This window comes from Pseudophryne corroboree, chromosome 2, assembly GCF_028390025.1.
Source record: "Pseudophryne corroboree isolate aPseCor3 chromosome 2, aPseCor3.hap2, whole genome shotgun sequence".
Classification (NCBI taxonomy): Eukaryota; Metazoa; Chordata; class Amphibia; order Anura; family Myobatrachidae; genus Pseudophryne; species Pseudophryne corroboree.
The window spans coordinates 549,592,407-549,615,981 of NC_086445.1; the positions used below are offsets into that span (position 1 = coordinate 549,592,407).

The 23,575-nt window shown below is 44.3% G+C and overlaps 1 long non-coding RNA gene across 2 annotated transcripts in view; it reads left to right on the forward strand.

Annotated features, from left to right (window-relative positions):
* Window positions 1-22,433, forward strand: part of LOC135050965 (uncharacterized) — a 127,009-nt gene extending 104,576 nt beyond the window's left edge. The window contains exon 4 of one of the 2 annotated variants that reach the window (XR_010241953.1): window positions 22,220-22,433. This is a non-coding gene — a long non-coding RNA (uncharacterized LOC135050965). Of the gene's footprint in view, window positions 1-10,793; window positions 10,897-22,219 lie in introns of those variants that run through there. The other variant, XR_010241952.1, reaches the window with a different exon arrangement.
* Window positions 22,434-23,575: the final 1,142 nt, after the last annotated feature.

Consider the following 23,575-nt stretch of genomic DNA (forward strand, 5'->3'; position numbering starts at 1 on the left):
GGGTATAGGAAAAGGTTGCAAACGGTACAGTAACATCACAGTATACTAATAATCAAATCAGTAAACCATTTGCATATGCATTTACATACCGAGAATCAGTAATATTCTACTATGCCCACTCCGGGCGGTAACCTTTGTTGTTGTCACAAGCTGCTGGTGACTGAGTTGTATACCTAGTACCGGAACTAAAACACGGCAGCAAAAGAGTCAATTTACATGCTAAGATTCTGAACCCTTTTTAATCTACTGTCTTAGTAGTAGCAGGTAACGCTGATAATTGAAAGTCAATAGCAGAATTAAGCACAGTTCGATACTGCAGGTTAGCAGACAGTAGGTATACAGAACCAAGTAAGCAGTTCAGTGAAGGGTGAAATATAGCGTACTAATTCCTCACAACGTTCAGAGAATAAAGGGGCATGCATAACTTGGCAGACTTAATAAGAGATTCAGCAGTGTGCAAATGAATTTAAAGCAGTTTCCAGTCATAGTAACATAGTAACTAAGGTTGAAAAAAGACAATTGTCCATCGAGTTCAACCTATTTGTGGTCTCCTATACAGTCTTATTATAGGACTAGTTATTTTTATGTTAGGACTAGTTATATTAACTATAATGCGTGCCTACGCACCATAACCCTGAATATCTTTATCCAATAGGAATTTGTCTAACCCATTCTTAAAGGTGTTGACTGAGTCCGCTGTTACTACTCTCTCAGGCAAGGAATTCCAAACACGTATTGTCCTTACTGTGAAAAAACCTTTTCGCCTCAATGTGCGGAAACTCCTCTCCTCTAACCTAAGCGAGTGACCACGTGTCCTCTGTGCTGATCTTATAGAAAACAGGTCCCTCCCACGCTCTGTGTATTGACCTCTTATATATTTGTAGATGTTGATCATGTCCCCTCTTAGTCTCCTCTTTTCCAATGTAAACATGCCTAGCCTAGCAAGCCTTTCCTCATATTCCAGCATCTCCATGCTCTTGATTAGTTTGGTCACCCGCCTCTGAACCTTTTCTAGCTCCAGGATATCCTTTTTGTAATATGGTGCCCAAAATTGCACACAGTATTCAAGATGTGGCCTCACTAGTGATTTATATAATGGGAGTATAATACTCTCGTCCCTTGCATCAATCCCTTATTTTATGTATGCTAATATCTTATTAGCCTTCTTTGCTGCACTCCTACTTTGGGTACTGCTGCTTAATTTGTTATCTATGTGAACCCCTAAGTCTTTTTCCAGTACAGAATTCCCTAGTATTACCCCATTTAGTATGTAGGTATAATTTTTGGTCTTGCCCCCACAGTGCATTACCTTACACTCGTCTGTGTTGAATCTCATTCTCCATTTTGCTGCCCATGCTTCCAGTTTAGTTAAGTCATTCTGAAGAGACTCAGCATCCCCCTCCGTATTTATAACCTTACACAATTTGGTATCGTCTGCGAAAATTGACACCATGCTCTCTAGACCTACTGTTAGGTCGTTGATGAAAATGTTGAACAAAAGTGGTCCAAGTACACTTAGTACTTTAGTCCAATTTGAAAATGATCCATTGACCACAATGCGCTGCTCCCTATTATCTAACCAATTACTGACCCAAGTGCATATTGTGCTTCCTAGCCCTATTTCTTGTAGCTTATAGATAAGACGCATGTATGGTACAGTGTCGAAAGCTTTGGCTAAGTCTAAAAAGATTACATCCACCTCCTTACCCTGATCAAGGTTCACACTTACTGTTTTATAAAAGCCAAGTAAGTTGGTTTGACATGATCTGTCCTTCACAAATCCATGTTGGTTCCTTTTAATGACCTTATTTGCTTCAAGGAACTTTTGAATACTGTCCCTTAGAATACCTTACAATACTTTCCCCACTATAGATGTAAGACTAACTGGTCTATAATTACCTGGTTCAGCTTTGCTCCCCTTTTTGAATATCGGCACTACCTCCGCTATATGCCAGTCTTTGGGAACCATATCCGATTTAACCGAATCCATGAAGATCAAAAATAGAGGTCTTGCTAGTTCAGCGTGCAACTCCATAAGAACTCTCGGATGAATTCCATCTGGACAAGGTGACTTATTAATCTTTAACTTTTTTAATCGGTCACAGACAACTTCCTCACATAAATAAGCATTTAGTAGTGGGACATTATCTTTGTTGAGATTTTGTATTAGACCCAGCATTTGGTCCTCTCTGGTAAATACCGTTGAAAAAAACTTGTATAGTTTGTTTGCTATATCATTATCATTTTTGATTAAGATTAAGCAGTAAGGTTATAAACACAGCTAACAGTTGCAGGCTATATTAGTAGCTAAGGCTCTGAATAGCTAGAGTGTGTTCACAATACAGTTCAGCATCACATGAAAGGTGCAGATAGATTGCAGGTAAGGTACAATAAAGCTGGCTGATACAAGCTGTGGAGTGTCTAAAACACAAGGGGTCCAATCTTTCCTGTCACCCTGTTCGCTAAGGCAGTTTAGAGTTTGTTTTGCTACCAGGCGCCTGCCTTTCCTGAGGTAAATTATATCCAAAAAGGGTTATGCTGGTCATTAAATGGACTCCTCTGTTGTAAGGTACAATATTTGATACTGTCCAGTACTCTTAATAGCTGTGTATGCAAAGTAAAAGGAAGAGCGTCACTCTCTCTGTCTCTTTCTCTCTCATCTGACCCCTATTCAGCTGTGTATGCGGAGCTGGGTGATTCTGGGTTTCTAACTGAGGGCATCAGCTGGAGTGTCTGTGCGTCAGAGGTAGGTACCTGCTATCAGTGGCCTCACCCACTCCCCTCTATCACCTGAGACGTTTCCCAGCAGCTTCTCTGAGTACTGGGCAGGCTGGTGTCACTGCAGTGGCTGACGGCTCTCACAGCGGTCTCAGCGGTAGCTCCGCTCTCCGCGGTGTGTCTCCTCATAGCAGTCTCCTCAGCGGCGGCTCTACTCTCCACAGCATGTCTCCTCTCACACACTGGTGTGAACCCCGCCTCCTCTTTTTCCCGCTCTGCCACAGCCAATCAAATATCCATCAGCCTTCTCACTCCCTCCTCCATTATAAGTAAGTCCAAGGGTCCTAGTGCCTGTCTGCTCACTGGTCCTGCTGGCATCTCACAGGAAACAGCAGAAGGGAGTGCTAACCCCTTCAGCATTAACAGGATGGGTAGTAATCAAAATTCAGCAAGGGGAAAATTAGGGGACCTTACTCATGTCTGATCCAGTCCCACAGTTATCTGCAATGCATACCCTTTGTAGTATAAATTAAGGGGTGTCCAGTTCAGAGTGTCACACTTGTAGCGGTGCAGATGCACAGAAGTCTAGTGGGTAAAAAGGTTGCAGGTCTCTGGACCTAGACGTCCGTCTCCCACTACTGTATATCACTCATACACAGTAAAAAGATGGTGCCACACATGCGCAGTAGTGGTGGCCATCTTGCTAAGGAAATAAAGCATCTTCTCCGGAGGAGCCATATTGGAGATTGTGCAGTAGCACTCTCCTAGTCTAATAATAAAACTATAGGTGGGAAATTATTTTTGTTGGAGGAGCTTAATTCTATATATTTTCTGGAGGTGGAGGTAGCAATATTGCATGACCATGGAGAGTAAAGGATAGAATGGAATCCAAATTGAGATGGAGGCTTGGGGAACAGAAGACCGATAATGTTTATCAAATGAGAAAGAGACAGGGGAGGAGGAGACGCTTAAACATTGGAAAAAATTGGTCCTGGCCATGTTAAGTTTCAGCAAGGGGCAGATGGAAGACAGGCTGTTGAAGATGTAAGAGAAGATGGAGGGTGAGAAGTCAGGGTAGAAGAGCAAGATACAGTATCTGCTGAAAGGGATGTGCTGGGAGAAAAGAATGAGGCTAATAAATTACACATAAGGTAGGGTGACTATATTATTACACAGATTCTGTGGCTGATTAAAACCAGCGGAAATGTAGGCTTGAAGTCAGCCAGCCACAGAACCTGTGTAATCCATGAGCGTCCCAGGTAAAAGGGATAATATGGTCACTCTACAAGGAGCAGTGTAATATGCTGCTTTATGTATATTATTTTTTGGGTCACCATTGTGTGGACTTTAGAAACATGAAAAGACATCACTTTCTGGAGGAGCTGGGATAGCTCCTGGTGATCTTGCTCTTCACTATATGAATGAGACTCACATACTGTACATAACTATAGTAACTGCAATACTATAATAATAGTGTAGCAGTCTCAAACTCTTAATAGTCTAGTAGTCTCAAACTCTTAATGTAGGAACATGCAATAGTCCATAGTTGAAATATGTCTTTGTATCAGGTCTTATGTATTGTAATAATTACTACTATACCTTTGTTAATTATTACAGGTTAACCTGTTAGTTATCTATTTTTTATTTTTTATTTGAGCTGATGAAGCTAGTGGAAAAAAAAAATCCCTGATACTCTTGGCTTCAAGGCTAATTGATAGACTCGGGAGATAAATTAGCCTGCGGTACTCTACCGTGGCTAATTGAATTCCCCCTATAGTGTCTTATGAGAGAAGACAGCTAATTGGGAGTGCTAACTTAGGAAATAATTACTTGGCACTTACAGAAATAGTGACCAACTTGGTGTAGACTATTGTGCTCACATTTCCGTATCACAGATGTGTTTTAGAAAATTGGTGTTTATCACTGTAGCCCATTGACCAAATATCCAAACAACCCCTGAATTTTTACAGCATACAGGACCAGTGTACCTTTATTTTAACAACTGCACCCCTGAATTTTTAAGCATATAGGACCAGAGTGCTTATATTTTAACAACTGCACCCCTGAATTTTTACAGCATACAAGACTGGGCCAGCACCCCTGTATTTTTAGAGCATACAGGACCAGTGTGCTTTTATTTTAACAACTGCACCCCTCAATTTTTACAGCATACAGGGACAGTGTACTTTTATTTTAACAACAGCACCCCTGAATTTTTACAGCATACAGGACCAGTGTACTTTTATTTTAACAACAGTGCCCCTGAATTTTTACAGCATACAAGACTGGGTCAGCACCCCTGTATTTTGGACCAGTGTGCCTTTATCTTAACTGCACCCCTGAATTTTTATAGCATACAAGATAGGGCAGCACCTCTATATCTTCACAGCATACAGGACCAGTGTGCTTTTATTTTAACAACTGCACCCCTGAAATTTGACAGCATACAGGACCAGTGGGCTTTTATTTTAACAACAGCACCCCTGAATTTTTACAGCATACAAGACTGGGCCAGCACCCCTGTATTTTCACAGCATACAGGTGCAGTGTGCTTTTATTTTAACAACAGCACCCCTGAATTTTTACAGCAATGAGGAAGACAGTGCCCCTGCCCCCTGTACAACACAGTGACAGCCAGGACAGCAACACCCATGTACAGCTGCAGCACTCATAACAGCACATGAAACACCAAGGACAGCACCCTAACAGCACAGATACATGGCAGTGACAGGAGCAGCACCCCTACAGAGCACACACTGACCCCACCCAACGCCACCACCCACAAAGAGACAGAGGTCTGTCTACCTCACTCTCCAAGTCTGGAGTGAAAATGGTGGTGACGCACAGCTGTTTATAAGGAATCCAAAACCCACAAGAATCCGACAGCGGGATGATGACGTATTGCCTTATTCTGCTTTCAGAGTCCAATGGGAAGTACCGAGCCGGGCTCGGAGCATGACGTTCGGGGGGGGGGGGCTTTGGGGGGGGGTCAGTTCTCTGAGAACCAAACCCGCTCATCTCTAGATAAAAGCTTGCAAAACATTTAGTCACAACTTTGCTCATCTCATGATGAGTACAAACAAAAAGTTTCTTACACAGTTGGAAATGGGGTGTATTTTCCAAGATTTCCCCGGGGGCCCCCTTAAGGCCTTAATGTTACGAGTGTGTTTTAATAGCATAATTACATCTTAAGTCATGTACTGTATAAGCAGTACATAATGAATTTTTTTTTAGTGCTTTAAACATGTCTGTTGATTAGCTTAGTTTAGTTCAGACTCCGTCATAAATGTATACTGTGCATCCGGAAAGTATACACAGTGCTTCACTTTTTCCACATTTTGTTATGTTACAGCCTTATTCCAAAATGAAATAAATTAATTTTTTCCCTCAAAATTCTACACACAATACCCTATAATGACAACATGAAAAAAGTTTTTTTGAGATTTTTGCAAATTTCTTAAAAATAAAAAATTAAGAAATCACATGTACATAAGTATTCACAACCTTTACCATGAAGCTCAATATTGAGCTCAGGTGCATCCTGTTTCCACTGATCATCCTTGAGATGTTCCTACAGCTTAATTGGAGTCCACCTGTGGTAATTTCAGTTGATTGGATATGATTTGGAAAGGCACACACCTGTCTATATAAGGTCCCACACTTCACAGTGCCTTTCTGAGAACAAACCAAGCATGAAGTCAAAGGAATTGTCTGTAGACCTCCGAGACAGGATTGTCGGAAGGAACAAATCTGAGGAAGGGTATAGGAAAAGATCTGCGGCTTTGAAGGTCCCAATGAGCACAGTGGCCTCCATCATCTGTAAATGGAAGAAGTTGCTAGCCGGCAGTCTAAACTGAGTAATCGGGGGAGAAGGGCCCTAGTGAGGGAGGTGACCAAGAATCCGATGGTCACTCTGTTAGAGCTACAGCATTTCTCTGTGGAGAGAGGAGAACCTTCCAGAATCATAACCATCTCTGCAGCAATCCACCAATCAGGCCTGTATGGTAGAGTGGCTAGACGGAAGCCACTCCTTAGTAAAAAGCACATGGCAGCTGACCTGAAGTTTGCCAAAATGCACCTGAAGGAATCTCAGACCATGAGAAACAAAATTCTCTGGTCTGATGAGACAAAGATTGAACTCTTTGGCATGAATGCCAGGCGTTATGTTTGGAGGAAACCAGGCACCGCTCATCACCAGGCCAATACCATCCCCACAGTGAAGCATGGTAGGGGCAGCATCATGCTGTGGGGATATTTTTCAGTGGCAGGAACTGCGAGACTAGTCAGGATAAAGGGAAAGATGAATGCAGCAATGGACAGAGACATCCTGGTTGAAAACCTGCTCCAGAGCGCTGAAAACCGCAGACTGGGGCGACGGTTCATCTTTAAGCAGGACAACGACCCTAACCACACAGTCAAGATATCAAAGAAGTAGCTTCAGGACTACTCTGTGAATGTCCATGAGTGGCCAGCAAAAGCCAAGATTTGAATCTGGTTGAACATCTCCGGAGAGATCTGAAAATGGCTGTGCACTGACACTTCCCATCCAACCTGATGGAGCTTGAGAGGTGCTGCAAAGAGGAATGGGCAAAACTGCCCAAAGATAGGTGTGTCAAGCTTGTTGTCAGGAATCGGCGTTCAGCAGCATCTCACTTACCAGCGCGCTGGTGTGCAGGCCTCCGGAGGTCACGGCCCCAGTCGAGACTGAATGAATGCACTGTCTGCAAGCGTCATGTTCATTGTCGCTAAGTACCCCTGAACTGCATCCAGTGTGTACCCCACTGTGTGCTGGCGTCTGTACAGCATGGGCGCCGCCATGACACCTGCGCGCAGCTGACCTGGACATCCAATCCTGCGATGTGTTTGCACACAGAGCCCAGCAACCAATCACTACAGAGCAAGGGGTATAAGTTCTGGTCCGTGGCTCAGTCTCATCGCCTCGGACAACAAGTCACATTCTGGGAACAAGTTCTCCTGGTTCCTGTATTCCTGTTTCCAGCGGTTTCCTGTTTCCTTACTCTGACATCTGATCTTCAGTTTCCAGCTGGTCTGCTTGTTACAAACTCCAAACACAGTCAGCCACCACACAGCTAGCAGTAAGAGACTTTCTCCAGGTGAGTCTCCATTTACTCAACCTGTGCATTCAATTGCCAGCATACAGCATTGTGCTTTGCATTCAGCACTTAATATACAACTTGCTGTGTTAAGACTGTCTCCTGCTTGGGCTTTGCTTGGCTTATGAACGTGTGCTTCCATACACTATAAACAGCAGGGAAAACGTATGTTGCCTGGTGTTCATTAATCACATGAAGAAAGAATTATGCTTTATCTGCTCAGTTGACAGAACTACACCGGTCATTGAGAGCTCAATTGAAGTTTTGTAACACTTAGTTTGAACCAATTTTGTTTCAAATGGGTCCCAAAAAAGTTAAGATATTTCTAATAAGGAATAGTACAGTACATGGAAATATGCACAACAGACCAGATGATTTTGACTAGAAAGATAACAATACCAAAGTATCATATAAAACAGCTTATTGATGATTGGATGAAGCATGATATTCAAAAAAGGGACAAAAGTTTTATAAAAAAAAAAAAAGCAAGACAACACTTAAGATGTAGATGATTGCCTTTACCACCAAAAAAGGGCCCGTCCGAGCTTAATTTTTTGGTTAAGCACATTTACATTTTGGTGCCCCTTGATGGGATAAACTTTTTAACGGCACAGCGTACACTGTAGCTGCAAAAATGGGTGTGGTCTCACAAGAAATGGGTGCGGCTACACAATAATACCCCTAAGGGTACAGGGAAATAGTGGGTGACAGGGAGATAGTAGTTGCCTGGGGTGGCAGTGGTGACATTGAGATAGTGTGGGTAACAGGGGAAGCAGGGGTGACAGGGAGATAGTGAATGACAAGGGAAGCAGGGTGACAGGGAGATAGTAGGTGACTTGGGAGGCAGGGGTGACATGGAAATAGTAGGTGACAGTGAGATAGTGGGTGGCAAGGAGATAGGTGACTTGGGAGGCATGGGTGACAGGGAGTTAGTGGGTGAGAGGGAGGCAGGGATGCGAACAAATCTGTGGAGATGGCAGTGGGCGTCAGCAGTCATGCTAACAGTCGGGATGGAGAAGGCAGTGGTGGCGCACTACACAGTATGGCGCTCTACGCACCTGCATAGTCAGCATAATGGTTGGGCCAATCCTGCCACCATTGTGAGCATGCCATCAAAGTATTCATGGTGTACTCACTCACAAGCATGGTACTGTATATGACTTATGATAAAACTTTCTTCCCTTTCCTTTACCACAGTAAAATGGAAAAAAATACCATAGCTAATGTACAGTATCTATCTATCTATCTATCTATCTATCTATCTATCTATCTATCTATCTATCTATCTATCTATCTATTAGTATTGAAAGCAACCTGTTTCAGTCAAAACACCCAAAATGTAAGGCAGTGTTGAAGCAATCAAGGATGTCAGCAACATCATCACAAATGTCCCGATATTAAAATGGACTCTTAAATTCATTAATTTTTGAAAATACAAATTTTTCTGAACTTGACAGCGGTAACATTTGCCATTTTCAGATAACGGTTATTCTCGAACACTATGGGAAGGAGTCCCAGGATGCAAAAAAGGATCCATTCGGCATCTGATTCAGACTCGGCTGAGTCAGACTCGGCAGTGCTACATTTCAGCGCTACTAAATTAGCAAAGATAGGGATCGTGGGGATAGCTGTTCTTCAGCTATCTCTCACATCACAACGGAGCAATATTGAATTATTTCAGTGATTTTCTATCCATCGCTGCTACGTGCAGTAAGATGGAAACTTAATGATTGGGCCCAAATGGGCCGCAAACTGAGTCACATGCTTCCAGAAGGAAAATGCAATGATGACTTGTACCAACTGATGGTCAGCACCACCAACCAAGACCAACTTATGAATTATGGTCACAGGAAAGCTAAAAAGAATCTACCAAAGAAATAATTTCCTAACGATAGGAAGCGCAGTCATGTGCACTAACTGCCTAAAACGGAAAATGGCAAAGAAACCTTTTTCTAACAAGCAGCTAAAGCAGTACTGAAAATCCCTGACTAATGCTGGCCATACACTATGTCGATATCATTTACGAATACACAATATTGACGCGTCATTCGACCCATCGCATGCACATTGTGCATGTTTTGGGTGTTATAACGATGCGATGCGTGGCCCTGCATGTCGTATCAACTGATCATATGTGCTGCACATATGATCAGTCGATCCGGTTAGGGGTCCATTGCAGGTCGAACGATAGATCATACAGTGCAAAATCACAGTACAATCTATCGTACGCCGGGGAGCTGGTGGGGGGAGGTGTTCGTGGGACGGCTCGCATCTAACGCAAGTCTTCCTAGTGTATGGCCAGCTTAAGGAGGCCATAAAGAATGAAAGAAGTATTTTGTCATACTCACTGATGATCAGTCAAGATACACAATAGTGTCAAATAAACTAGTATTTTGGTTGGTTGTTGTGATGTGCACAGCTGCTGAGATTATAAAGGTGGTGGTCATAGCATGATAGACTGACGTTTCACTTTTACTCTCATCATCATGCATAACAGTCACACACAAGTAAGTATAGAGCACAAAAGTAAGTATAGAGCACAAAAGTAAGCATAGAGTGCTTCTCTGGGGGTAGTTCCAAATACCAGAATCAAGTGCACCTTTGAGCAAGGAGTTCAATACACACATTTGCGCAAGAAGAAATGTGCTGCTGAAGTGTAGTTTTCTATTTGCTACTTTTTAAGGACATTTTAGTCCAGGTATTTATTAACTATTAAAAAACAGTTCACAGTTATGATAGCATACCTTAATGGGTATATCATATGCAATCATATCACACTCTCTCTGAAAATGGAGAAAACATATATTTATTCAACATATGCTTTTAGTATCTTTTCTATTATTCTACTTCTACATTGCTAGTGATACTTGTTTTAAAGAGCCCAGATTAAATCTGTTTTGGCTTGTGATCTGATTTCTTGCTGAGACCCATTTCACCCGAGATGCTTTCCTTTCTCTCCAGAGTGATGCATGGCAATTTCACAACGAACCCTCGCCTGGAAATAATTAAGAGTGTCGAATTTGGAAAAGTCGTGCTCAATTTCCATTATGGGATGAGCCTCAGAGAGCAGGAAAGCTCATGCGGTGAGTAGCACAGCTTAAAGGTTTACAAGATGCTGCTTTGTTGGATGAAAACGTACACAACAAGTTGTAAAGTCGCACAAAGACGAGAAATGATGGGGACTGCTTGAAACTTTGAAACAGCTGGAATGGCAAAGTGTGGAGCTCAGCAAAGCAATTACTTCACTAATAATACTATAAAGCAACAGGCTTAGTGTGTTATATGTGCAGCCAGTCTGGAAACTGTAATGTGTGGCACTTCAAGGAAGCTTTTAGAGAATGTTTTCATCTCTACTGGCATCTGATGTCTCCAGCTAATGGACCTCCTGCAAAGTGCACTGAGTCTAAAATCCCCTGATCTCTGGCATTCTGTTTTATAATAATACAGCAGTGTAAGGAACATCAGGAGTAGCAGCCAGTATCGGTGTACATTGCACTGTACTTTGAATGTTGCTTTTGATTTGATTTCTCGGTTTCTACTTCTGTAATACCCAGTGATGTTATTGGCCGTGACCAGTAGAAAATGTGATCTAAATTAAAGTAGTAATGTGTTCTTCTAGAAATGCTGGCTGGAATTTCACGCTGTTGGCAAATAATAGCCATATTTTACTGAGATTTGTACAAGAGACAAACCCCTGACCCAAATAAAATATCAACAAACAATGAGTATTTGCCAGCAATGCTCATTGGAGGAGTGAAGCGACTTGTCCAATCAGCTGTGTGCTAATCATTGACTACAGGATCTTTATTCATATACTCAAAGGGGCCGTCTATCCCCTTTATCATGGGCCCACCTACTGTAAGTTGAATTACAAGTGATGGAAAATGATGGAAGGTGACTACACCTACCAGTAGTTTCCTATTGATCAATGTTGTTGCGCTTCCCGTGAAGTTACAGCTCTTGCGGCTTTTGCCTGTGTGGGGAAGTAGAACGCTGAGGCCTGAAATTTAACTCGGAAACCAAATGTAAGGTTCTAGAGGCTTTTACGCTTGTACAATAATGGGAATCACATTGTTGCAGTTATATTAGTTGGGTGGGTACCCTGATAAAATGTTTAATTTGCTACTACTGTAGTTCTTCTGTAAGCATTAAAATAATTAAATTAAATTCAAAGAAATATCAAGAGCCTCACAATAAGCTTGTTAATGTCATATTTGTAACAAACCACATCACCATCAGAATCCTCATCGTCAACTTCCTCCTCAGCGCCAGGAACACCCATATCCTCATCCTGGTGTACTTCAACAGTGACATCTTCAATTTGAGTATCAGGAACTGGACTGTGGGTGCTCCTTCCAGCACTTGCAGGGGGTGTGTAAATAGTGGAAGGAGCCACCTCTTCCCGTCCAGTGTTGGGAAGGTCAGGCATCGCAACCGCCGACACACTTGGACTCTCCTTGGGGATTTGTAATACCATCTCAGAACGCACAGTTCTTTTCTGTGCTCTTTCCAGCTTAACTCTTTAAATTTTCATGTGAAGCTGAACCATTAGTCATGAACATAGGCCAGGGCCTCAGCCGTTCCTTGCCACTCCGTGTCATAAATGGCATATTGGCAAGTTTATGTTTCTCCTCAGACCATTTAAATTTCTTCTTTTGGTTCTTTTTACTGAACTTTGGCTTTTTGGATTTTACATGCCCTCTACTATCACATTGGGCATCGGCCTTGGCAGACGACGTTGATGGCATTTCATTGTCTATGTCATGGCTAGTGGCAGCAGCTCCAGCACTAGGAGGAAGTGGTTCTTGATCTTTCCCTATTTTATCCTCCAAATTTTTGTTCTCCATTATTTTTTTGGAGTTATATAACACAATATGCGGCACAGGAATGACTGATGGCAGATGGCCAAGACACTACCACTGGTCTGATGCAGCACAACACAGCAACACTGTAAGGGGCTTGTTGTTGTTGTTGTTATTATTATTATTATTATTATTATTATTATTATAATACGGCAGCAGTGGACATATAGCAGCAGCGTATACCACTGTGACTGCCTGGTCACTGGAATGACTGATGGCCAGGACACTACCACTGGTCTGATGCAGCACAACACAACAACACTGTAAGGTACTTGTGATTGTTATTATTATTATTATTATTATTATTATAATACTGTAGCAGTGGACATATAGCAGCAGTGTAAACCACTGTGACTGCCTCGTCACTGGAATGACTGATGGACAGGACACTACCACCGGTCTGATGCAGCACAACACAACAACACTGTAAGGGACTTGTGGTTGTTGTTATAATTATTATAATGCTGTAGCAGTGAACATATAGCAGCAGCGTATAACACTGTGACTGCCTCGTCACTGGGATGACTGATGGACAGGACACTGCCACTGGTCTGATGCAGCACAACACAACAACTGTCACGGTCCGGCGGGAGACTGTGCAGGGGAGCCGGCTCTTACCTGTCCGGACCCTTTGGAGAGGTCCAGCTGGCGGAGGTGCGGGCTGCTGGCGCCGGGCAGGGTGTGCTGGGAGGACAGGCAGGGGCACTGGTTGGCAGCTCAGCAGACTGGCAGCATGTTCCTCCGGCAGGGGTTAGCAGTGCTGCTGTGGAGCCAGGGCTTCTGTGAATAGGCTGGGCTGTGTTCCCGGTGACCATCTTGGATGTGAGCAAAAAGCCTGTCTTGCCCACACTTCACCAATTTATCACTTTCCTGTAGCCAATTAGCTCTGAGCAGCTGCTATAAGGAAGGCCTGGAGGAGGGAAATTGCCAGTGCAACGTCTTTCACAGTATCTGTGAAGCTAGTTCTCTGTGCTCCCGCAGCGTCTCCAGTGTCAGGTTCTTGTTACAGCAAATTACCCAAGCCTCCTGATATAGCCTTACGTAGACTGCCGACTCTGTTCCCGTGTCCTACCCAGCTACCTGTTCTGGACGCTGCAGTAACCATCCTTCGGAATACCTCCTTTAAAGTACTGGGTCACGGTTCCGGTATCCTCAGCCACCCACTAACCTACAGTAGTATCTTTATTCAACTGTCTTTGGCGAACTCTGTTAAACTATTCCAAGTAATAAATGCGCAAGACCTTCATCCGTCCCGCTCGTTTGTTATTCAGAGATCCAAGTGCACCAGAATCATCTTCCCCAAATCCGGATCCACAAGATTTCTCAGACGTGACAACAACACTGTAAGGGACTTGTGATTGTTGTTATAATTATTATAATACTGTAGCAGTGGACATATACCAATGTGACTGCCTCGTCACTGGAATGACTGATGGACAGGACACTACCACTGGTCTGATGCAGCACAACACAACAACACTGTAAGGGACTTGTGGTTGTTGTTATAATTATTATAATACTGTAGCAGTGGACATATAGCAGCAGCGTATACCACTGTGACTGCCTCTTCACTGGAATGACTGATGGACAGGACACTACCACTGGTCTGATGCAGGACAACACAGTAACACTGTAAGGGACTTATACAGCAACATTGGATATATGGCAGCAGAGGACACCACCCCTGTGACTGGTCACTGGACTGATACACAATAGACTTCCCCTGGTCTAATGCAGGACAACACAGCACCACTGAAAGGGACTTATACAGCTACACTGGATATATGGCAGCAGAGTACAGCACCACTGTGACTGGTCACTGGACTGATGCACAAGAGACTTCCCCTGATCTAATGCAGGACAACACAGCAAAAATGCAAGCCAGCAGCACTGGGGACATATAGCAGCAGAGGAGACCAACACTGTGACTGGCTGGACTGATGCAGCACAATACACTGACTACACTGGACTGGACAGCACAACACAACACAGCACAGGACTCGCCACCCCACTTTCCCGCCCCCACACAGACACTGAACACTGAGAACACGTCCTCTCACTACACTCTCCGAGACTGGAGTGAAAAAAGGCCGCGACGCGCAGCTCCTTATATTAAATCCAAATCCTGCGACAATCCGACAGCGGGATGATGACGTTTTGCCTCATTCGGGTTTCCGAGTCAGGCGGTAAAACCCGAGCCTGGTTTGGAACCGAACTCGAATATAAATATATACCATTCTTCAAGCACTCTACAAATGTAAACCTCTGTAAATGGCTGTAAATTGTGTTTCTTAAATTGTATACACAGCTAGTAATCAGGTTGTAGCGTTGCAACGCTGATATATATATAAAGATATTACAAACTATAGGGTCTGTCCATGAAGCAGTGAAAAGAGTGTAGAAGTGAGCCAGTGGAGAAGTTGCCCATGTAAATCAATCAGCTTTGTGCATGCTATAAAATTATACATAGCAGCTGATTGGTTGCCATGGGCAACTTCTCCACTGGCTTACTTCTCCACTCCTTTCCCTGCTTCATGAATAGACCCCTATGTCAGTTCTAAAACAGTGGATGCTTATGGACATATAAATAGTAGTGATGTGCACCTGAAATTTTTCGGGTTTTGTGTTTTGGTTTTGGGTTCGGTTCCGTGGCCGTGTTTTGGGTTCGAACGCGTTTTGGCAAAACCTCACCGAATTTTTTTTGTCGGAATCGGGTGTGTTTTGGATTCGGGTGTTTTTTTACAAAAAACCCTAAAAAACAGCTTAAATCATAGAATTTGGGGGTCATTTTGATCCCATAGTATTATTAACCTCAATAACCATAATTTCCACTCATTTTCAGTCTATTCTGAACACCTCACAATATTATTTTTAGTCCTAAAAATTTGTACCGAGGTCGCTGGATGGCTAAGCTAAGCGACACAAGTGGCCGACACAAACACCTGGCCCATCTAGGAGTGGCACTGCAGTGTCACGCAGGATGGCCCTTCCAAAAAATACTCCCCAAACAGCACATGACGCAAAGAAAAATGAAAGAAAAAAGAGGTGCAAGATGGAATTGTCCTTGGGACCTCCCACCCACCCTTATGTTGTAAAAACAGGACATGCACACTTTAACGAACCCATCATTTCAGCGACAGGGTCTGCCACACGACTGTGACTGAAATGACTGGTTGGTTTGGGCCCCCACCAAAAAAGAAGCAATCAATCTCTCCTTGCACAAACTGGCTCTACAGAGGCAAGATGTCCACCTCATCATCATCGTCCGATTCATCACCCCTTTCACTGTGTACATCCCCCTCCTCACAGATTATTAATTTGTCCCCACTGGAATCCACCATCTCAGGTCCCCGTGTACTTTCTGGAGGCAATTGCTGCTGGTGAATGTCTCCATGGAGGAATTGATTATAATTCATTTTAATGAACATCATCTTCTCCACATTTTCTGGAAGTAACCTTGTACGCCGATTGCTGACAAGGTGAGCGGCGGCACTAAACACTCTTTCGGAGTACACACTGGAGGGAGGGCAACTTAGGTAGAATAAAGCCAGTTTGTGCAAGGGCCTCCAAATTGCCTCTTTTTCCTGCCAGTATACGTACGGACTGTCTGACGTGCCTACTTGGATGCGGTCACTCATATAATCCTCCACCATTCTTTCAATGGTGAGAGAATCATATGCAGTGACAGTAGACGACATGTCAGTAATCGTTGGCAGGTCCTTCAGTCCGGACCAGATGTCAGCATCAGCAGTCACTCCAGACTGCCCTGCATCACCGCCAGCGGGTGGGCTCGGAATTCATAGCCTTTTCCTCGCACCCCCAGTTGCGGGAGAATGTGAAGGAGGAGATGTTGACGGGTCGCGTTCCGCTTGACTTGACAATTTTCTCACCAGCAGTTCTTTGAACCTCTGCAGACTTGTGTCTGCCGGAAAGAGAGATCCAACGTAGGTTTTAAATCTAGGATCGAGCACGGTGGCCAAAATGTAGTGCTCTGATTTCAACAGATTGACCACCCGTGAATCCTGGTTAAGCGAATGAAGGGCTCCATCCACAAGTCCCACATGACTAGCGGAATCGCTCTGTTTTAGCTCCTCCTTCAATGCCTCCAGCTTCTTCTGCAAAAGCCTGATGAGGGGAATGACCTGACTCAGGCTGGCAGTGTCTGAACCGACTTCACGTGTGGCAAGTTCAAAAGGTTGCAAAACCTTGCACAACGTTGAAATCATTCTCCACTGCGCTTGAGACAGGTGCATTCCACCTCCTTTGCCTATATCGTGGCCAGATGTATAGGCTTGAATGGCCTTTTGCTGCTCCTCCATCCTCTGAAGCATATAGAGGGTTGAATTCCACCTCGTTACCACCTCTTGCTTCAGATGATGGCAGGGCAGGTTCAGGTGTTTTTGGTGGTGCTCCAGTCTTCTGTACGCGGTGCCTGTACGCCGAAAGTGGCCCGCAATTCTTCTGGCCACCGACAGCATCTCTTGCACGCCCCTGACGTTTTTTAAATAATTCTGCATTACCAAATTCAAGGTATGTGCAAAACATGGGACGTGCTGGAATTTGCCCAGATGTAATGCACGCACAATATTGCTGGCGTTGTCCGATGCCACAAATCCCCAGGAGAGTCCAATTGGGGTAAGCCATTCTGCGATGAGCTTCCTCAGTTGCCGTAAGAGGTTTTCAGCTGTGTGCGTATTCTGGAAAGCGGGGATACAAAGCGTAGCCTGCCTAGGAACGGGTTGGTGTTTGCGAGATGCTGCTACTGGTGCCGCCGCTGCTGTTCTTGCAGCGGGAGGCAATACATCTACCCAGTGGGCTGTCACAGTCATGTAGTCCTGAGTCTGCCCTGCTCCACTTGTCCACATGTCCGTGGTTAAGTGGACATTGGGTACAACTGCATTTTTTAGGACACTGGTGAGTCTTTTTCTGACGTCCGTGTACATTCTCGGTATCGCCTGCCTAGAGAAGTGGAACCATGATGTTATTTGGTAACGGGGGCACACTACCTCAAGCAATTGTCTAGTTCCCCGTGAACTAACGGCGGATACTGGACGCACGTCTAACACCAACTTAGTTGTCAAGGCCTCAGTTATCCGCTTTGCAACAGGATGACTGCTGTGATATTTCATCTTCCTCGCAAAGGACTGTTGGACAGTCAATTGCTTACTGGAAGTAGTACAAGTGGTCTTCCGACTTCCCCTCTGGGATGACGATCGACTCCCAGCAGCAACAACAGCAGCGCCAGCAGCAGTAGGCGTTACACTCAAGGATGCATCGGAGGAATCCTAGGCAGGAGAGGACTCGTCAGACTTGCCAGTGACATGGCCTGCAGGACTATTGGCTTTCCTGGGTAAGGAGGAAATTGTCACTGAGGGAGTTGGTGGTGTGGTTTGCGCGAGCTTGGTTACAAGAGGAAGGGATTTACTGGTCAGTGGACTGCTTCCGCTGTCGCCCAAAGTTTTTGAACTTGTCACTGACTTATTATGAATGCGCTGCAGGTGACGTATAAGGGAGGATGTTCCGAGGTGGTTAACGTCCTTACCCCTACTTATTACAGCTTGACAAAGGCAACACACGGCTTGACACCAGTTGTCCGCATTTCTGTTGAAATAATTCCACACTGAAGAGCTGATTTTTTTTGTATTTTGACAAGGCATGTCAATGGCCATATTCCTCCCACGGACAACAGGTGTCTCCCCGGGTGCCTGACTTAAACAAACCACCTCACCATCAGAATTCTCCTTGTCAATTTCCTCCCCAGCGCCAGCAACACCCATATCCTCATCCTGGTGTACTTCAACACTGACATCTTCAATTTCACTACTAGGAACTGGACTGCGGGTGCTCCTTTCAACACTTGCAGGGGGCGTGCAAATGGTGGAAGGCGCAAGCTCTTCCCGTCCAGTGTTAGGAAGGTCAGGCATCGCAACCGACACAATTGGACTCTCCTTTGGGATTTGTGATTTAGAAAAACGCACAGTTCTTTGCTGTGCTTTTGCTGCAAGTCTTTTCTTTTTTCTAGCGAGAGGATGAGTGCTTCCATCCTCATGTGAAGCTGAACCACTAGCCATGAACATAGGCCAGGGCCTCAGCCATTCCTTGCCACTCCGTGTCGTAAATGGCATATTGGCAAGTTTACGCTTCTCCTCAGACGCTTTTAATTTTGATTTTTGGGTCATTTTTTTACTGATCTTTTGTGTTTTGGATTTTAAATGCTCTGTACTATGACATTGGGCATCGGCCTTGGCAGACGACGTTGATGGCATTTCATCGTCTCGGCCATGACTAGTGGCAGCAGCTTCAGCACGAGGTGGAAGTGGATCTTGATCTTTCCCTATTTTTTTAACCTCCACATTTTTGTTCTCCATATTTTGCGCACAACTAAAAGCCACCACAGGTATACAATGTAGATGGGTGGATAGTATACTATTATTACTTAAACTTATGGATGACGAGTGACGACACAGAGGTAGGTACAGCCGTGGCCTACCGTACTGCTGCTTATATATATAATATACTGTATAACGGACCTGGTGGACACTGTCAGCAGACTGCTAAACTAGTATGAAGAAAAAAAAAAAACACCACAGGTATACAATGTAGATGGATGGATAGTATAGTATTATATTACTTATGGACGACGAGTGCACTGACGACACAGAGGTAGGTACAGCCGTGGCCTGCCGTACTGCTGCTTATATATATAATATACTGTATAACGGACCTGGTGGACACTGTCAGCAGACTGCTAAACTAGTATGAAGAAAAAAAAAAAACACCACAGGTATACAATGTAGATGGATGGATAGTATAGTATTATATTACTTATGGACGACGAGTGCACTGATGACACAGAGGTAGGTACAGCCGTGGCCTACCGTACTGCTGCTTATATATATAATATACTGTATAACGGACCTGGTGGACACTGTCAGCAGACTGCTAAACTAGTATGAAGAAAAAGAAAAAAAAACACCACAGGTATACAATGTAGATGGATGGATAGTATAGTATTATATTACTTATGGACGACGAGTGCACTGACGACACAGAGGTAGGTACAGCCGTGGCCTACCGTACTGCTGCTTATATATATAATATACTGTATAACGGACCTGGTGGACACTGTCAGCAGACTGCTAAACTAGTATGAAGAAAAAAAAAACACCACAGGTATACAATGTAGATGGATGGATAGTATAGTATTATATTACTTATGGACGACGAGTGCACTGACGACACAGAGGTAGGTACAGCCGTGGCCTACCGTACTGCTGCTTATATATATATAATATACTGTATAACGGACCTGGTGGACACTGTCAGCAGACTGCTAAACTAGTATGAAGAAAAAAAAAGAAAACACCACAGGTATACAATGTAGATGGATGGATAGTATAGTATTATATTACTTATGGACGACGAGTGCACTGACGACACAGAGGTAGGTACAGCCGTGGCCTACCGTACTGCTGCTTATATATAATATACTGTATAACGGACCTGGTGGACACTGTCAGCAGACTGCTAAACTAGTATGAAGGAAAAAAAAAAACACCACAGGTATACAATGTAGATGGATGGATAGTATAGTATTATATTACTTATGGACGACGAGTGCACTGACGACACAGAGGTAGGTACAGCCGTGGCCTACCGTACTGCTGCTTATATATATAATATACTGTATAACGGACCTGGTGGACCCTGTCAGCAGACTGCTAAACTAGTATGAAGAAAAAAAAAAACACCACAGCTATACAATGTAGATGGATGGATAGTATAGTATTATATTACTTATGGACAACGAGTGCACTGACGACACAGAGGTAGGTACAGCCGTGACCTACCGTACTGCTGCTTATATATATAATATACTGTATAACGGACCTGGTGGACACTGTCAGCAGACTGCTAAACTAGTATGAAGAAAAAAAAAAAAAAACACCACAGGTATACAATGTAGATGGATGGATAGTATAGTATTATATTACTTATGGACGACGAGTGCACTGACGACACAGAGGTAGGTACAGCCGTGGCCTACCGTACTGCTGCTTATATATATAATATACTGTATAACGGACCTGGTGGACACTGTCAGCAGACTGCTAAACTAGTATGAAGAAGAGAAAACACCACAGGAGTGTTTTTCAGGCAGACAAACGTATACTGGACTGGTGGTCACTGTCAGCAAAACTGTGCACTGTACTCCTGCAATAACTGCTCCCCAGTCCCCACAATTAGGCAGTGTGAGCAGAGCAGTGCACTCAGCACAGATATATCATGCAGCAGTGCAGCACACTGAGTGAGCACAGATATGGTGGAGCGTTTTTTTCAGGCAGAGAAACAAAGGATTAAACTCACTGGTGTGGTATAATCAAAACCCTGCACTGTACTCCCTAACAGCTGCTCCCCGTCCCCAATCCTCCCCACAATTATAACTAACTAAGTCACTCTGTGTTCTACTATAACGGAGAGGACGCCAGCCACGCCCTCTCCCTATCAATCTCAATGCACGTGTGAAAATGGCGGCGACGCGCGGCTCCTTATATAGAATCCGAGTCTCGCGAGAATCCGACAGTGGGATGATGACGTTCGGGCGCGCTCGGGTTAACTTGCGCCTTCCACCATTTGCACGCCCCCTGCAAGTGTTGAAAGGAGCACCCGCAGGCATTGTAAGCAGTGACGTGCGGTGGGGTGAGGCAGAGCCTTTCCTGTCATACTTACGTTTGTACCAGAGTTTTGACTGTATAAAGTATATGAAAAATACAGCGAATATGTTTGAAATATCTTCTTTGCATTTTTCTAATCATTTTTATAGCCAAAACTCTGGAGTAAAAAGTCTATGGCAGGTGAGGCAGTGTCTCTCACCTGTCTATCTTTTGCGCACATCTCTGATCAAAACTCCCCAAATTTCCAGGAGTTTATACTACTACACCTGTGTATAATGCCCAGATGCACCCTTTGGCTATTTTATGTGTAAATCTGGCTCTGATGATAGCTAGAGCCTCCTTAGCTTTTTAGCTCACCGCACGTCCCTGATTGTAAGGTACCACCTCCTCTACACCCCCGCCTGTGTCATCTGGCTGCTCCCTCCCGGAGGGCGCAGACAAAACGTAGGCAGGTATGGCCAGAGGCTACTGCACATGTGCTGGATTTTAGAGGAAATAGCACGGTGGCCATTATCTCTGAGATTTTTCTACTGTGAATGCACAAAATACAGGTAAAATGGTCACCGCATCATTTTCCCAGTGTTTTTTGCAGCACTGATGCAGGACTCCGAAAAGGTAAGATATGGGTACAGGGGTGCAGTGTGGACCCCTATGAACCCATGGGTCCAGGCACCCATTAAAAGATAATCCATTGTATACAGAGTCAGGATGCTACTTTCCCTCCAAATTGTAAGCACAGTTCTTACTTCAGCAGGACTCTGTGTGGAACCACAAGTCTCTGCCAATCTGCTTATCCCTCTATCTACGTCACTCTGCTCAGTTTGGTCTACCCACTCTGCTCTCTCCACAGCTCCAGCTGTGTTAAAGATGGCAATTCCTGCTACCGCACAAGCAAGCCACATCCCTGATAAGGAAGGGAACTGCGTCTGAACCAGCTGACCAGCACTAGGAGTCCGTGCTTTCCACTGACTGGATTCCAGCAGTGTGCACTATGGAAAAGTGGGGATAGTTGCAGCACCAACTTTTTTTTCCCAATCAGTGACTGTGAGGCTCCTGCTATTCATTGTCAATGTAGCTAGTATATACATTTGAGTGTGTTTTATGTGTTTCACATCCTGTATTTTTATTTTATCTTTCAAGCACACTGAGGTCTGGCTATTTATTCATGCATTACTATAACCATATTCTTACATTAGCGCTTCCATTACATAAGGTCTTAAAAAAAAGGCACTGCCCATGGTATAATTTAATTAGGATCCCACTGCCCACAAAGTGGCTGTAGTCAGTATTTCCTGGAAAGTAATAGTATGCGTAGGCAATGTATTATCTGTGTGCTGGACAAGAGGCGGATTTAGAACCCCCTTCCTCAAACAATTCCCCCCCCCCCCCCACCCCAGTAATTCATTGCATGCTAAATCCCACCAGAAAGTGGCGTTGCCTTATGGGGAAAGGTGTACCATACAATTGTACCCCCAATTAAAATTTTCTAACTATGCCACACAGTAGTGCCCGTTACGCACATTACACTGCATAGTAGCGTCCCTTATTCACAGTACGCCACACAGTAGTACCCCTTATTCACGGTTCCCGGTCCCTGCTGCAGTGATACAGCTCTGTGCTGACAAGGAGGAGGAGACTTGCAGATTGACACCAGCTTTACTGTGCACCCATGGCGGCAGCGTCTCCCTTGCACTTAGATCACTTGGTGCACGCTGAGCTCTGTCTTGCAAAACGAGGGCTGCAGTGACAGCCTCATCTCCCATTATTTCCTCCGCAGGCTGCTCTGCTTGCAATGAGGCACGAGCGGGCTGCTTGTCATGCAAGAGGTGGTTGCAGGGCCACGTGAAAAAACAAACGAATAAAAACCACTCAGTCAGGATGTGGCCCCACAGGCTATTGGCCCAGCAGGAATCTTCCCTGTGAAGTCGAAGCCCAATCCACCCCTGCGAGTGAGTGTCCTAATAAAGGAGAGAGCAGGAAGGGGAGGGTGTTATACAGAGTGAGATGAGGAAGGAGAGGTTGTTATACAGAGTGAGATGAGGAAGGAGAGTGTGTTATACAGCGGGAGAGAGGAGGAAGGAGTGTTATACAGAGGATGATAGGGAAAGAGAGAGTGTTATATAGAGGGAGAGCGATGAAGGAGGGAGTGTTATACAGAGGGAGAGATGAAGGTGGAGGCGTTATACAGAGGGAGACATGAGGAAGA